This window comes from Cygnus olor, chromosome 9, assembly GCF_009769625.2.
Source record: "Cygnus olor isolate bCygOlo1 chromosome 9, bCygOlo1.pri.v2, whole genome shotgun sequence".
NCBI lineage: Eukaryota > Metazoa > Chordata > Aves > Anseriformes > Anatidae > Cygnus > Cygnus olor.
In genome coordinates this window covers 13,690,438-13,704,540 of record NC_049177.1, presented here as the reverse complement: position 1 = coordinate 13,704,540, position 14,103 = coordinate 13,690,438, and the positions used below count along the sequence as shown (strand labels likewise).

The following is a 14,103-nucleotide window of genomic DNA, read 5'->3' as shown; positions in this document are numbered from 1 at the left end:
GTAACCTATTTGTTTGGAGGCAATAACCAAGGAAAGAAATTAAGAGTCTGAGTAAAACTGTATTTTTTTTTTTTGCTGACACTCCTGGCTCAGAGAGTCAGTCCTCTCCTCGCTCTTCCTGCAAAACTATGGCTATTGAATAAACTGCCTCACAGTAAGACTATCAAAAAATACAGCATTTGCCATGACTCAAGTGACTTGCAATAAAGCTCAAGATGCACCCTTAGTTAAATCATTTGCCTCTAGTCTAGACCGGCTCCATCTTTCGGGCCAGTCAAATTTTACATGCCAGTAAAAGTTGCCTTCATAAAACATATTCTTTAAAATAACTCTTTCAGCTAGAGGGCTGACGTTTCCTTTGATGCCCCCTTCCCTGCTTATTGCTACCTGGAAAGAAAAAAAACAACAACAACAAAAAAACAGGAGACTGAGAAAGGAAGGCACTTTGTTCAGAGAGTTCATCAACATAAGTTTCATCAGGCTATCGCCTTGAGAATTTGAACATACCCATTTCTAGCAACAAACGCTACACTACGAAAACCTATACACTGAGGCTGTGATTTCCCATTACAAAAAAGTTGGTAGAAGAGCTGTATTCCCATCCCTTGCTCCCATCACAGGGCGCTTCATTCTTTCAACTCCTCCAGCCTAACTGCTCGCGGAGCCACACTATCCACCAACAGCAGTCTGCCTCGGGGGAAATAAGAATTAATAGGAAGTTTTCTGCAATGCTTTTTGGAAAAATCAGATCAGATATTTCACGTTTCAGTCCCAGCAAAAACAACACACCACCCTCTTCTTGGAAAAAGTGAGACCAGTAGGGAACTACAATTTGGAGCAGGAATTTCTTGAGCCAACTTTACCACCAAGGAGAGAGTACACAGAACCACAGCTTTACTGTCTCTTGCTAATTCCGTTCTAGTTCACATGAGTTCAAGCCAAGAACAAAAAAAATAAAAAAGCCTGGATCAGGCCCCAAACGCAGGAAAAGCAGTTTTTACAAGAACAGCTCTGAAAAACACTGCCAGTTGCCTGCAGTGCTGAAACACAAGGCATGACATTCCCAGCTTTTTGTGAGTTTCACCAATACATAGTTACATTCCAGTCCTGTATCTAAAGGCATTCCCACAGCTACATCCTGGGTTTTATATCTAAGCACATTCCCATACAGCTACATTTTTGCTTCTGCCTGTTCTCTGACTTCACACCACAGAGGATTTCAGGCAAAGTCAATTTCTCTTACTTTCTTCTTTTTCTTCCATAAATGATTAACTTTCAATTAAGTCTATAGATCTAAATCTTGTTTCTGAAAGAACTGGGGGGTGCAAAGGAAGGAAAGGATAAACATCTCAATATTTAGACTGCTATATTGTATTAGTTTGCTTATAGTCACAGTGCAAACAATTTTGTTTGTTTCTTTGGCATTAAAAGAAAAGCCTGATTAAGTAGCTTGTTTACAGAATTGCAGGAAGATCAGATAAGAGGTATTTTTTGGTGTATTTAACTAGCAAAGAGTCCTAGCTCCACGGAACTTAATGAGCTAAAAAGGCTGCGAGAGATTTAAGATTAAGAGGGGAGATAAAGGCAGCTGGAGCGGGCAGCGTGAAGGCAACACATCTGCTCAATAATCACAGTTGTACTCACCAGGGAGCGGAAACTGTACGAGAGAATAAGCTAAACTGAAATAAAAGCCACGACAGGACCTCAGAAGACTGAAAAGAGGATGGCAGGTCAAAAAAGAAGCCTGAAGCAAAGCAGAGACAGACAGGACGGGCGAAGGGAGCACGCAGCCCCTCCGCTGGGCTGGCTGCAGGCCCGGCTGCCACCACCACCGGGCCCCACGCTGCATACGGCCAAACCCATCCCAGTCCCTATTTCTCTGCACCAAAATGGCAGCTTTCACTGCTTCTGTCACATCAGAATGAGTAAAGTTCCCTTCATGGACACTATCTAACCAACGCTATCTTGTGAGCATACAGGCGATGGGTCGGGGTGTCCTCTGACCATCAGCAAGCAGACACACGAACCTGATAACCTATTAACATGACAGCACCCATCTACGCAGAGAAATTAACTTCATACTGGGTTAGGGAACACATTAAGAACAGCTGACCCGAGCTCTGCTATGTTAATATTATTATTCTTTTCTTAACGTAATACTTCATGAAGCCATAGGATACACAGGTACATTTTTCTAGAACATCTGTCTCAGGAACTAAAGTTCATGGAAAATTGTCATGATTAAAACCCACGCCCGCAGCCAAGACAAAATCTCCAGCTCTAAACACAGGAAGTGGTCACAAAACAGCACCGAGGACCGAGTGCCAAATGTGACATGTCCCAGGAATGTTGCTCCTTCGTGAAGCGGGAGCTGGGACTGGGGTTTGCGTCAGGGTAACCTCAGCCAAAAGGCTCTGGCATCAGGAGTGAGGATCAACCCTTCCAATCTGCCTCAGTACATGAATCAAAGTCAAACATCTGTGCCTTCCCAAGATGCTCAAACAGCGCATAGCGAAGCACTAAGCCAGAACAGCTGCCGAGGGGCGGAGGACAACTTCTGTAAGCGGGCCTTCTCTCATTTTCTCCATGCTCCACAATGAGGACTCCCAGGAATGTGTTTCTCTCGGCCGCTGTCATCCTCTCCTCCATTCTCCCCCTCGCAAAACACAGCCAGACAGATGCTATGCAAACATCTTGGTCAATATTTGACCACTACACAGTGCTGACCACAAGGCCAAGCAGCCTGTGGTCACAGACAAGTGCCTGCTTGGCCTGCATTACCCCATTTAGCCCTGCAGTGTAGGAGGTGACAGTGGCCAATGCTTTTAAGATGGCTGTTCTTCAAACTTCACCTCCAGCCTCATGTCTTCCACGCACCCACCTCATCCACTTGTTCTACCTCGCATTTTTATACTGCATTCCTGGCAGTGAGGAGGCTGGAGTCAGTACTCGCCGTAAATTAGATGCTAAACAAAGGCAACAAATTGGAGAAGTCAAAGGTGCAGTGGATGACTAATTACTAGTTCTAGAATTAACATACCCCAGTATCACGTTAATAAAGAGAATAACCTATTAGTATTTTCCCATAGCTTTTGTTTTGCTTTCATTTTCATTAAGGAAACCTGAAAGCCTAAATCTTGAGATTCATATCCTCAGTACACTTGCAGAAGAGCAGAAACAATTACACAAATTCAAGTGCTCTTCAGACTGGGATTTCTGAAAACCTTCACACATTTGGGTCTGTAAAGTGAGAACAGCAGATTCTCACCCTTACAATTTCAACAACATTCCTGATAAAATGTTGTCTTCAAACCTTGGAAAGACACAGATCTCCTACCTGCAAATATTCTCTACGGAATCGCCCCTTAATGAACAACTGATTGCATCGCAGATGACATACCCTTTCGACTAACATTCGCCACAGTTTAATAGCATAAAATTGACATGTAATACTAGCCACAAATTATCAATACCTAAATCAAAGTATTTGAGAACATATTCAAGTATCACTACACTTTAAAAAAAAAAAGTTATTTCCTGTAGTATAGTTGCCTGAGACCAGCTGTATGTCAGAAGAGCAAATAAAGCAGCTTTAGCATGTCCCACTGCCAAAGCAGAACAATTCAGCCTTGGACAGAGAAAGAACATTGAACATGAACCAACAAGTAAATGGAACCGTGATTAACTCCCTTTTGTCCTCTTCAAACGCATTTCACTTTAAACGTTAAGGACATTAGGAAAACTGAGAAGCAGTTGCAAAAATATGTACAGCTCACCAACTAAAAAGGCCCAAGCTGGATAAAGCTGGGTCGTAACTGGATAAGTAAAAGCAACCCATCATTTTAACTTTTAAATACAAACCCAATGCAGACATTATTGGAGATGACCTGCAAGCTATCTGTGCATCCCACTGTTCTGGACAGAACAGTGTAAAAATCAAACTATCAGAATTACCAAGCCCTCATGTTACAGCTTTATATGATACCAGACAGGTTTCAACCCGTGCTGCCCAGATCTGCACCATCCACCAAAATTCAGATGAAAAGGTCACAGAGATGACGACTCCCAGTCCCACTTATCAAACCAGAACAAAATCAGCAGTGGAGGTGTTTATGAACCACTCCTAGCGGTGACTGCATTCTTAATGACTGAAGGAAATAGGACTAAGTCACTATGTTTTACAATAACAGATACTTCAAAGCAAGAGAATTTCAAAACACCCTACAGACAAGTTGAAAAGTTCCCTCTTCAAAACAAACAGGACCAACACACATCTCAGTTACAAGGGTCTGTAACACACAGCTATGGCAAAAGACACTAAGAAGGGAGATACTGGATGCTGCTATTCCACCCAAAACAAGCTGTAAGTGCTCTATAACCAGTAGGCCTGGTGCTCTCCACTTTGGATGAGAATGGAGGATCAAAGTAGCCCAGGCTTTCTGGGCAACCCGTTCCCACGCTTAACCTCCAGTGCACATCACCCGCACTGCTACAACTTTCAATTGTCATCTCTTTCCAATGTGCACCTAAAAATAAAACCCCGCACCTTGATCTATCACCTAAGCCCCATAACCTCCCGCTAGGTAACTGAGGACAACGATGAGCTCCTCCAGGAGCCTTCTCAGCCTGCAGAAGGGCACGGCTCTCATCGTCTCCTTTCACACCACACGATCCAGTACAGCTGCCGTAGGCTGGGCGTTTCATTTTTGCAATATCCTTCCTGCACTGTCAGGGCCCAAAATTGGTCACAGTACTCCTGACTTAGTCTTGTGACTACCAAGTAGAGGAGCAATTCTCTCTTCCCTCAACTTGCCAGCTATGCTCTTGCCAGTGCAGCCCAGTACTCCGCAGGTTTTCACCACCACACAGGCCTGCTGCCGACAGATGGTCCGCTTCTGTTCACCAGGATGCTGAGGTGCTCGCCCGCCAGTACAGCTCTGTGGGGCTGGTCCTCCGCTCAGTCCTTGCATGTCTTGGTTGAAATTCACGAGGTTTCGACCAGTTCTGTCTTCCACCTTGTCCCTCTGAAGGGCAGACCTACCCTCCAGCCTGGCAACTGCTCCGTCCACCCACTGTGTATTTGATTTGATTTCTTTCATCTATAATTAGATATAAAAAGGGTATCCTGAGTTATTTTAACCAGCGTGCTCACAAGGAATATATTTGGTACACGTAAAATAGTATCAGAAAGCCACCGACTACAAAAGAAACATGACGCATAGAGGGTCAAAAGTCACACACTGACCAACAGGGCCTAATAATTGTAGATAACAGCAAGGATACACACATACAAGAAGCATTTTATGACTTACACCGTGTCTCATAACCATTAATATGCTCTGAAGAAAGAACGCTGTTGCAGCCTGTCACAGAGCCCATTGAAGTGCTGGTTTGGCACCACAGAGATTTTTCCCTGCTGGCACGGAGCCCCTCCACGCTGAGGAACAGATGATGAATGCTCCAAGACATGCCGAGATGAACTTCCTCAGTCATACGGATACACTTTACGTTATTAATTCTTCAGTCATTACCACAAAGCATTTTATCAATAGCTCGGAAAAGCTTCACAACCTGAACAGGCCTGGAATCAGAAATATGACATCCACTCCACCTATGAATTTTCTGAGCTTGGTGGATCGAAACATGGAGATTGATTTCCTGTCATTCCTTTGGATTCAAGGAGGGTAGCCAAAGGATTCTGAACATTTTTATTTTGGAAAAGGCAAATCAATAAACCAAGTTCTCAGGTTCATAGCAAGCAACAGATATATTTCAAGTTTCTCCAGCCAAAAAACAAAACAAGAATTAAGTCCTCAGTATTAGAACTATTCTGTTCCTTCCAACTCAGACTTGTCTTGTTAAAACAAAAGAGAGAAATGAGAGAAGGGTATTTATCCTTTGAATTCATTTAATCATTAAACTGAAAGTCTGCTTGTAGGTACTGGTCTTTAACATCACCTTCATCTAGAAAGCTTAGTTGATCCTCAGTAATTCACGTGGTCTTCCACTCAAGAAGCAACGAAAGCAGACAAATCCCTTTACGATGCATGCTTCTCTTGATTTATTCTTTACTGCAAGATTACACATGGCTCAAAAGATAACCAACATGATAAAGTAAACTTCAAAAAGGAAAGTTCTGCTGCACCCAGTACACACGGCTGAAAGTCAAACTGATTACCACTGAACTCCCAGCAGTGCAGCAGCATTTACCTTAACAAACAGCCTTAAGGGCATCTGTACTACCTGCTGGCCCCAAGTTCAAGCTTTTCCCTCTGAGTGTACTTGTGCAGTAATTTGCCAGAAATTTCCAACAGTTTTCCCAGTAGCTTTGCCTAATATTTTTCTCCAAAGCTCAAGCAAGCCTGATAGTAAGCCTGAGTAGGAAATTAGAAATGTTTTTGTTCCACAAAGATCCTAATATTTGGTACTTCCTTCATCTTCCAACTTAAATTCTTTCACTATGGACAGCTGCTAACAAGACGGGGACAACGGTGTCAGTAGCAACCACGCAAGCTTCACAGAGAGCTGATGACATTGCTCAATGCCAACCCACATAAGAACGCAACACACCACAATACCTGTCCTGAACGACTTTGACTAGTAATTCCAACATCAAGGAGTCAAAAGCCTTCTAGGGGGCCTTACTATCAGCTAAGGAAGCAGGACCAGAGCCTCAAGAAGCTAAGCCAACAATAAAAAAGATGGCAGAAACCAAGGGTGCTGTGTTCAGCTTCTTGTTGCTGAAGGCTGGCAAACACCACAGGGCTGCTCTCAGCTTCCACGTCTCAGCAACTGTCCCAGAGCTCACACAGAGGCAGCAGAAGGAACAAGGGACTTCAACTCAAATACGTAGTAAGGTAAGGAAGAGGAACCATAACCATAACCATCAAGCAACCCACTGCGAAGGATGAGACATCTCATGATGCCTTGACTATGGGCAACTACTGCTCACGATCTGGAGTTCCAAGGCAGATGCTAGAAGAAAAGCTGACACGACTCCTTAACAGCTATGAGTAATAACAATCAAAGGAATAACCCAAGAATTAATCCCTCATGGAAGATACCCCCTATGTGCCCCATGCAGAGCTAATATAAAGGCAGGATAGCAGCGCTTGAAAAACAGAAGAAGTAAATATCACCAGATCCCCTCGGTGCAAGTTTCTCAGTATCAGTATGCTCAGAATTGCTAACAGCAAGATTTAAACATCCATACACAACATCTCCTATAAAGCAGAAGCAACTGGAGATCAGAGGACTCTGTAGTTAAACAAAAACCATTATTTACAGAGATATCCTATAACCTCCCTACGAGTCTTGTGTTATCTTGGATTTCAGAAGAATAAGGCAATTTCTGTCCCTTTCTGTTTGCAGTTTCCTTAGTTGCTAGCTTATAGCTGCTACAGACAGAAAAGTACCGGCATGCTCAAACCACCACAAGAGGCCAATGACTCTACAAGAGCTTACAGTGTATTAGAAGAAGTAAGGAGCATTAGCTCTTCTGACTTCTACTTATACCAGGTGGATCTTCTTTACTGAAACCAGAGGGAAGTTTCAGCTTCATGAAGACAGTTGTCAGAAAGTATTTACTTTTTGTCCATTTCAATACCGTACATTTTTGCAATGTTTCCACAACATCAGAACGCCCCATTTAACAGGCAGATGGGAGGCTGCAGCTGTGTTGCAATACACAAGTTCTGAACTTAGAGCTTTTGTTTAGCTGTTAGGTGCATGGACACGCCTACATCTCACACAGCTACATTAGCTGTATTTTACATGCAAGTTACAGTTTTATTGTGCCTTTTCTTTTTGTCACTTCGCGGTAAGAGGGAACAATCTTTGTTCGCCCTTTCTACCTCTGCATTTGCACTGCAGAAGGCAAATGAACCCAATCTCAGATCACAGAGCACAAGCATTAGGAGTAGGAGAATACAGATAAATAACACGGTGCTGTTTTCATCAAATTTACTGTTTTCACATGTGGAAAAGCCAGTCTCGTTTCCTTTCCATCCCCCTCAAGTGATAATGGGCAATCGATTCAAAAAATAAGTATGTGGAAAACTATAAAAACAAAAACTGCAAAATGCATAAAGCATACCCCTAGCCCCAGAGAGGGTCTGAATTTACTTTGGGCACATTTAGTTATCTTTTCTCCCACAACTTTCAGTCATCAGGAGATGTTAGAGACACTGGGCTTTCATTCACCTATCAAAGCTAATTGCAGGCACGCTGCTTCTCAGCCCAACGGCAGCTTACATAGCCTTTGTTAACGACACATTAGAGACTTCAGCCCTAAGTTGCACCCTCGGTGACACCACAGAGATTCCTCAGCCACCTTAACAAGTTTCTGTCCCAGTAACAACCCCAACACCAAGGCCAGTACTTCTGTTCTCTTCTTGCAGTCTGCCTCATCTGATCAAATAAGGGTATCCACACCCGAGTTACTCACCTCAATCTCCTGCAAACAATAGCACAGACCACACCAGTCCCAGGGTGCAGCTCGCCTCATCCTGCCATAGGGGGCTAAAGCAAACCAAGAGCCGCCCAGGCTACAGCTATTGCTCTTCATGGAGAGCCACAGGAGCACAGGAATATGGGCTCCCGTAGAAGGAGCAATGAATACCCAGCAGATGAGATGAAATCTATTTTTCCTCTTCAAGGCAATTAAGAAGGGGCCTATTTCATTAATTACTGGCTTCTCTGTAGAGATAGGATCTCAAAGGTACACGGATGCTACCAATCTAGGAACGACGCGACACTGCCAGCATTCCCCGGTGAGCTCAGCAAGTCTTCAACACCTTCAACATTCCCCCAGCGAGCTCCAGTGAGTCTTGTCGTGCTAGCCCCAGCAGAGACCGCAAGGCCCAGCATGACTCCACCAACAATTCCCTGTTTTTAATTCTTCACCCACCTCGTTAGGTAGTCCTAAACCTAAAGCGTATCAGAACAGTGTAGTACCAAGAAACCCAATGATACTGCAATACTCGACACGCCTCACCTTAAAGTTCACCAGAAGACTCCAGCAAAAGGCAGCCTGCCTGCTGCCACCCCGTACTCCGCGCAAAAACCCAAAGCAGACACATGCCCTAGCACACAGCACTCACCCTCCCGCTGCCGCTCACTGAAGAGGACCCTGGTGTCAGGGGAGCCCCGGGGGGATGAGGCCGGGCAGAGGGAGCCCAGCAGGCAGCCCTGCCGCAGCCAGGAGCGGGGCTCGAGAGCCCCAGCACCTCCCCGGGGAGAAGCCACCAGGCAGAAACCCAAACCCCAGCTCCCTGCTCACATTCCCCACCTCCCCTGTCAGACAGGGGGGATAACACACAGCCAGGAGGCAGCCCAGAAGTCAGGCCGAACCAAAACCCACCTTCCCCCATCCCAAGCGAGACAGTGGACTCCAACCTCAGCCCACAAAGCGCCTTTCCAAACATCGTGGCACCAGAATCCTCCACGTGATCTACAGTGCTACACAAGTCTTTTTAAAATAGGTACAAGATCACCAGCAATTGAAAATTAGGATATTTAAAAAACACAGAAACGTTTAGTGTGTTTGATACCCATGTGTTCCCACTTAAATCAACATCTGGCACTCGGAGAGATGGAAATCTGGACTCCTCTTGAATAGAGCCTTTTTAAATTTTGACAGATGGAATACATTTTGCTACATATGGCTTCTCCAGTTTCTCTTTGTATTACATCCAGCTTAGAACACAAATAAATTTTGGAGGTTTAGAAACTTCAAAATCACATATGCAAACCGATCGCTAGCTCTGCTTTGTGTTTATGCATACCAAATTGTCAGGAGGTTCTCTTTTAGCGACTTACCGACTGCACATTGTACATTCACGAAAAAATCAAGTGCTCTGCTCATATGCTCTAAGGACTGCTAGACTACACATCCTGTGCAAAACCACGTACAACTATTTAAAACCCTCATTACTATTGAGGCTTATTACTACTGACAATAACTCCGAAAATTATTCAGCTGCACCATGCTCGTAAGCTGTAGCATCCAGACATTCGACCTTCACACAGGAAGCCTGGCTCACAGAAGAACTCACGCCACGTTAGCAGGTTAGCCCATCATCTATCTGGCAGGCATTTTCTCTGTTCAAAACCTCTCATAAAACACCCAGACTGTTTTGCATCAATTCTTATTTTCTTGTGTCTTCTCAATTTGGAAACGTGCACAGGACACTGTCCCATAGAAGAGAACTTTTGCCCATGTGGAAGAGCAGACTGCAGTGTATCAAAAGAAAACAACTGATCTAGGTCTGAAGTCTGGCTGAGAAACTACTCCGCTGTATGTGCAAGGACTCCTCCTAAAGCGATCCTAAGGCAAGGCAATGTTTTAATCTGCTTTGTTGTACTGCTTACAATTGTGCAGTTTACAATAGTGACAGTATGTACTATTTGGCGTGTTCTTGATCTCATCTTTTAGCCACAAAGAAGAGTGGCAACAACAACAAAAAAAGGATTGATACTGTCACAGATAGGTATGGAAAAGTCCTAGAAATATTACAAGTGTCACAGACCACATGCTAACCTTTATTTCCTTGTAAAGCTCTCCCACTGCCCACAGCTACATCTGCTGTTACTTGTTTACCCACCAAAACAAAAGCTGCCCCTGTTACCTAAAGTCCTTGGGACCTCTACCTCTCCAGCAAACAGCATGCCATTTGCTCAAAGAGATCACTTAGGCATTTACAAAGTTTCGATTTCTGTACATAGTTTTAAATTGAATTTTGTACACACGAGTTAAAACCATTTTTTAAAAAGTAAACTAGAATTTATTCTTCCACTTCCTGCCCATGCAAATGTAAGGCACTAGAAGATATTATATTAAGTAACCACTTTTTTTATTTTTGCACTTCCTCATGACGCTTCTGCAATTGCATCCCCCTGAGATGCCGACCTAACTGATGTAACCAGAAAGGTCTGCAGCACGACCCAAGCAAAGGGGTTACTCTTGGCTCTGTAACGTCAGTTGTATTTCTGTAGGCAGTGAGAGCTGGTTATTTTCCTCTCCTTTTTCACCCAAAGCAGGTTATCAGGATGCAGTTTGCTTTTAAGACTCGAGAATGATTCACCATAGGAAAAATTTACGGATAACTTCAGTCATACTGTTCTCTGCATGTAGTACGGACAGGAGAAATGCTAAGTAACACTTTTGAGTATGAAGATTGTTAAGAAGGTAAGCCTGAACAACTAAAATCTATCAATCCCAGGACACTGCCAACAGCTCAGCTGGCACATTGGCTATTCGGTGGCCAACATTTTAATAGAATCATAGGGAAGAACAAAGCTATCCAAAGCTCACCCAGCCCAAGACAGGCAGGATTGCTATTTCCTAGTTGCCACCTTCCTAACGAAGGTCACATTTAACCCTGCTTTCCAGGGATTTGAACACTGATATTCCCCTCCAGTCCCCCTCAAAAAATAACAAGCTATCATTTCCGTAACTTCAGTTCTTAACTAAATTACATGAGATGTGTTTGGGCAACATAAACGAGACACTCCGGGTAAAGGACCTAACCTCTCCTATATTAACAACCTGTAAGAGCTTTGATAATTACAGTTACGTTACTCACACATAGATAAGCATTCCCTCTAATTTGGCAAGTACTCATTAAAGACCAGTTGCATAGGCCTAATTAACGTCAGTTCTTCGGCAATTGACCCTGCCGCGCCGCCAGCCCAGCACCAGCACTGCACCTCACGCATTGCTACCACTTCTCCTGCGAGCTCCCTTCTTGGCTTTTTTTTTCCCCTTTCAAAAAAAAAAACATTTCCAGATAAAGACTTCAGACCAAAACTAAGGAAGTGAACATTTGAAGTTCTTATCGGCAATTTGGGCTGTAGTTAAATAAAAACACATGGGAAAATTTTAACATTAATTACAATGCAAGAAAAAAGAAAAAAAAAACAGAAATGGAATTACTATTAGAAAACTAACATTTCTAATACAAAACAACCACTTTAAAAAAAAACAAAAAAACACACTTTAAGTGTGCTAACCTAATCAAGACAGTCTGATTTCGACACATTTTTCCCTGGTCTCTGCTAGGAAGGATTGCAACAACTTCTTATGAAATCTTTTAAAGCCTCTGCAAATTTACTGAGAGATTTGGATGAAATGTATTTGAAAAGTACGTTTGATGAAAACTCACTACTCCAGTATGACTACCCTAGAAGAAATGCTCTAACACCAGATCCTATCCTGCAATAAGTCTTGCTCTAGATAAATTATTTACTTTATGTAAGTTCAAAAGATTCAGTCAGACTTGAGGAATAAATACACTGTTGACTAGAGGCTGAGTAGAACAGCACATCTGCTGTCATCTCCAGAAAAGCAAAGAACCAGAAATGTGGAAGCACTACTTAAATGCCTCCAACCAACTCCTAGTGACATGGACCAAGACGCACACATGTAACACCAGCATCCTGCATGTCATCAGCCTTCAGCTTGGAAACGGGCTGTTCTGCAGCCACACACTGCAAACGATAAGCTTAACACAACAGCAGAAGTGTAAAACAGGTAACTGCAAGCTTACAAAGTTGGGCAGCCTTCTATGTTCACTTACTATATCTTACTCATTTCTTCTGCGCTATTTTCCATGCTGCCTTGCCAGGTAAGTTACAAACTCGCTTTCCACTCCTGAACTCCAAGGGCAGAAAGCCCAGACCTAAGGTTTCTTCGACAGTCCCTCCTGGACGAGCTACGTGAGTCTGAGCAAGAACAAGACAACCTCCTTGGCCATGCACCTCCTAACGCCTTGGCTGTGACTGAACTGAGCAGCCTCGCCACGAGGACACGGACCAAGAGCATCTCGGCTGGGTGCTTGTGGCACGGCAGGCCAGGGGCTGGAGCACGGTGGCACTGTTTGTGGGGTCCGAGAGCACTGCCCATGTTCCCGTTTCTGCGTTCTCCTCCGAAAGTAATAAGCAGACAGGGTAGGTACATGTGCTGGGCTCTGGCAGCTCAACAAGAGCTATTCCAGACAGGGTAAAGCAGCCACTTCCCTGCCTTACCCGCATCCCCGTGTGACAGAACTCTGCCCGTTACCTGCAGGACAGATGCCTATCGACTCAACTTGGGTTTCACAGCACTGAACTAGAGAGAAAATCAGAAATGTAGAAAACCCAAAGTGGCATCAGTGACCCACTCAGACAGCCATTCTCACTGGGCCTTCTGACACAGGACACGCAGCAAACTAGGCTCTCAGTGGAGGTGTTCAGTGATTAACACGCAACGGAATGCTACCGAATTTAGAGAGGAGTTCTTTCAAGCTATTGCACTTTGATCATTATGAATCCATACCAAAAAGAACTTCTATTATTTCTTCCATCAGATCAACACAACTACAAAGAACTAGATGTTAGATTACTTCCATCAGATCAATGCAACTACCTAAAAACAACAGTTCAAGGAACAGATTTCCAGAAAGATAAACCTTAGAAGGGATTTTAAAAGAGTTTATTCCCATTACAACATGGCACATTTACTGACATAAGATACACTAAAAACAAATTCAAGTTAATCACGTCCTTCATGCTAGAGAAGGAAAGAGATGTTCTAATCTACATGTCCTATTCTTCCTGTTCTATGTGCACACAAAGGGATTCAATCCTTCTTAAAAGCAAATAAATTGCAACAAACGCTGACAGAAGGTAAAAGCCGGTCTTTATTTATTTTAGCAGCGGGAGCAGACAGCTCCCTCCAGCACTTCTCCACCCCCTGCTCCGCTCGCAGCGAGGCCCGTCCCAGCAGGACCCCCTGGCCCGGGCAGCCCCGAGGTTGCAGAGCACGCTGACACTCATGCCACGAGGTCTGCATCCCATTTCCCCTTCCTGTTTCTGCAGGATATTTAAATGCTCACATATTTGCTACAGCTGACGTGAAGCACTGCTTGTTGCTTTTGTAGATGCATACTTAAATATAATAGTGAGTGCAAAACAGTAAATCCTTCACCAAACTGACCGCCTCGCAAACTGCACCCTGCACCAGGGCTGAACCACCTGAAGTCGGGAATTGTTCCTAAAAGCTTGAGTTGGGTTTTGAAAAAATCCCAATTTAACAGACTGTCCGTAAAAGTTTTTCACCAAAAC

The 14,103-nt window shown here is 43.9% G+C and overlaps 1 protein-coding gene across 4 annotated transcripts in view; it reads right to left on the bottom strand.

Annotated features, from left to right (window-relative positions):
• Positions 1-14,103, bottom strand: part of ACAP2 (ArfGAP with coiled-coil, ankyrin repeat and PH domains 2) — a 62,588-nt gene that overhangs the window by 45,608 nt on the left and 2,877 nt on the right. The window lies entirely within an intron of this gene.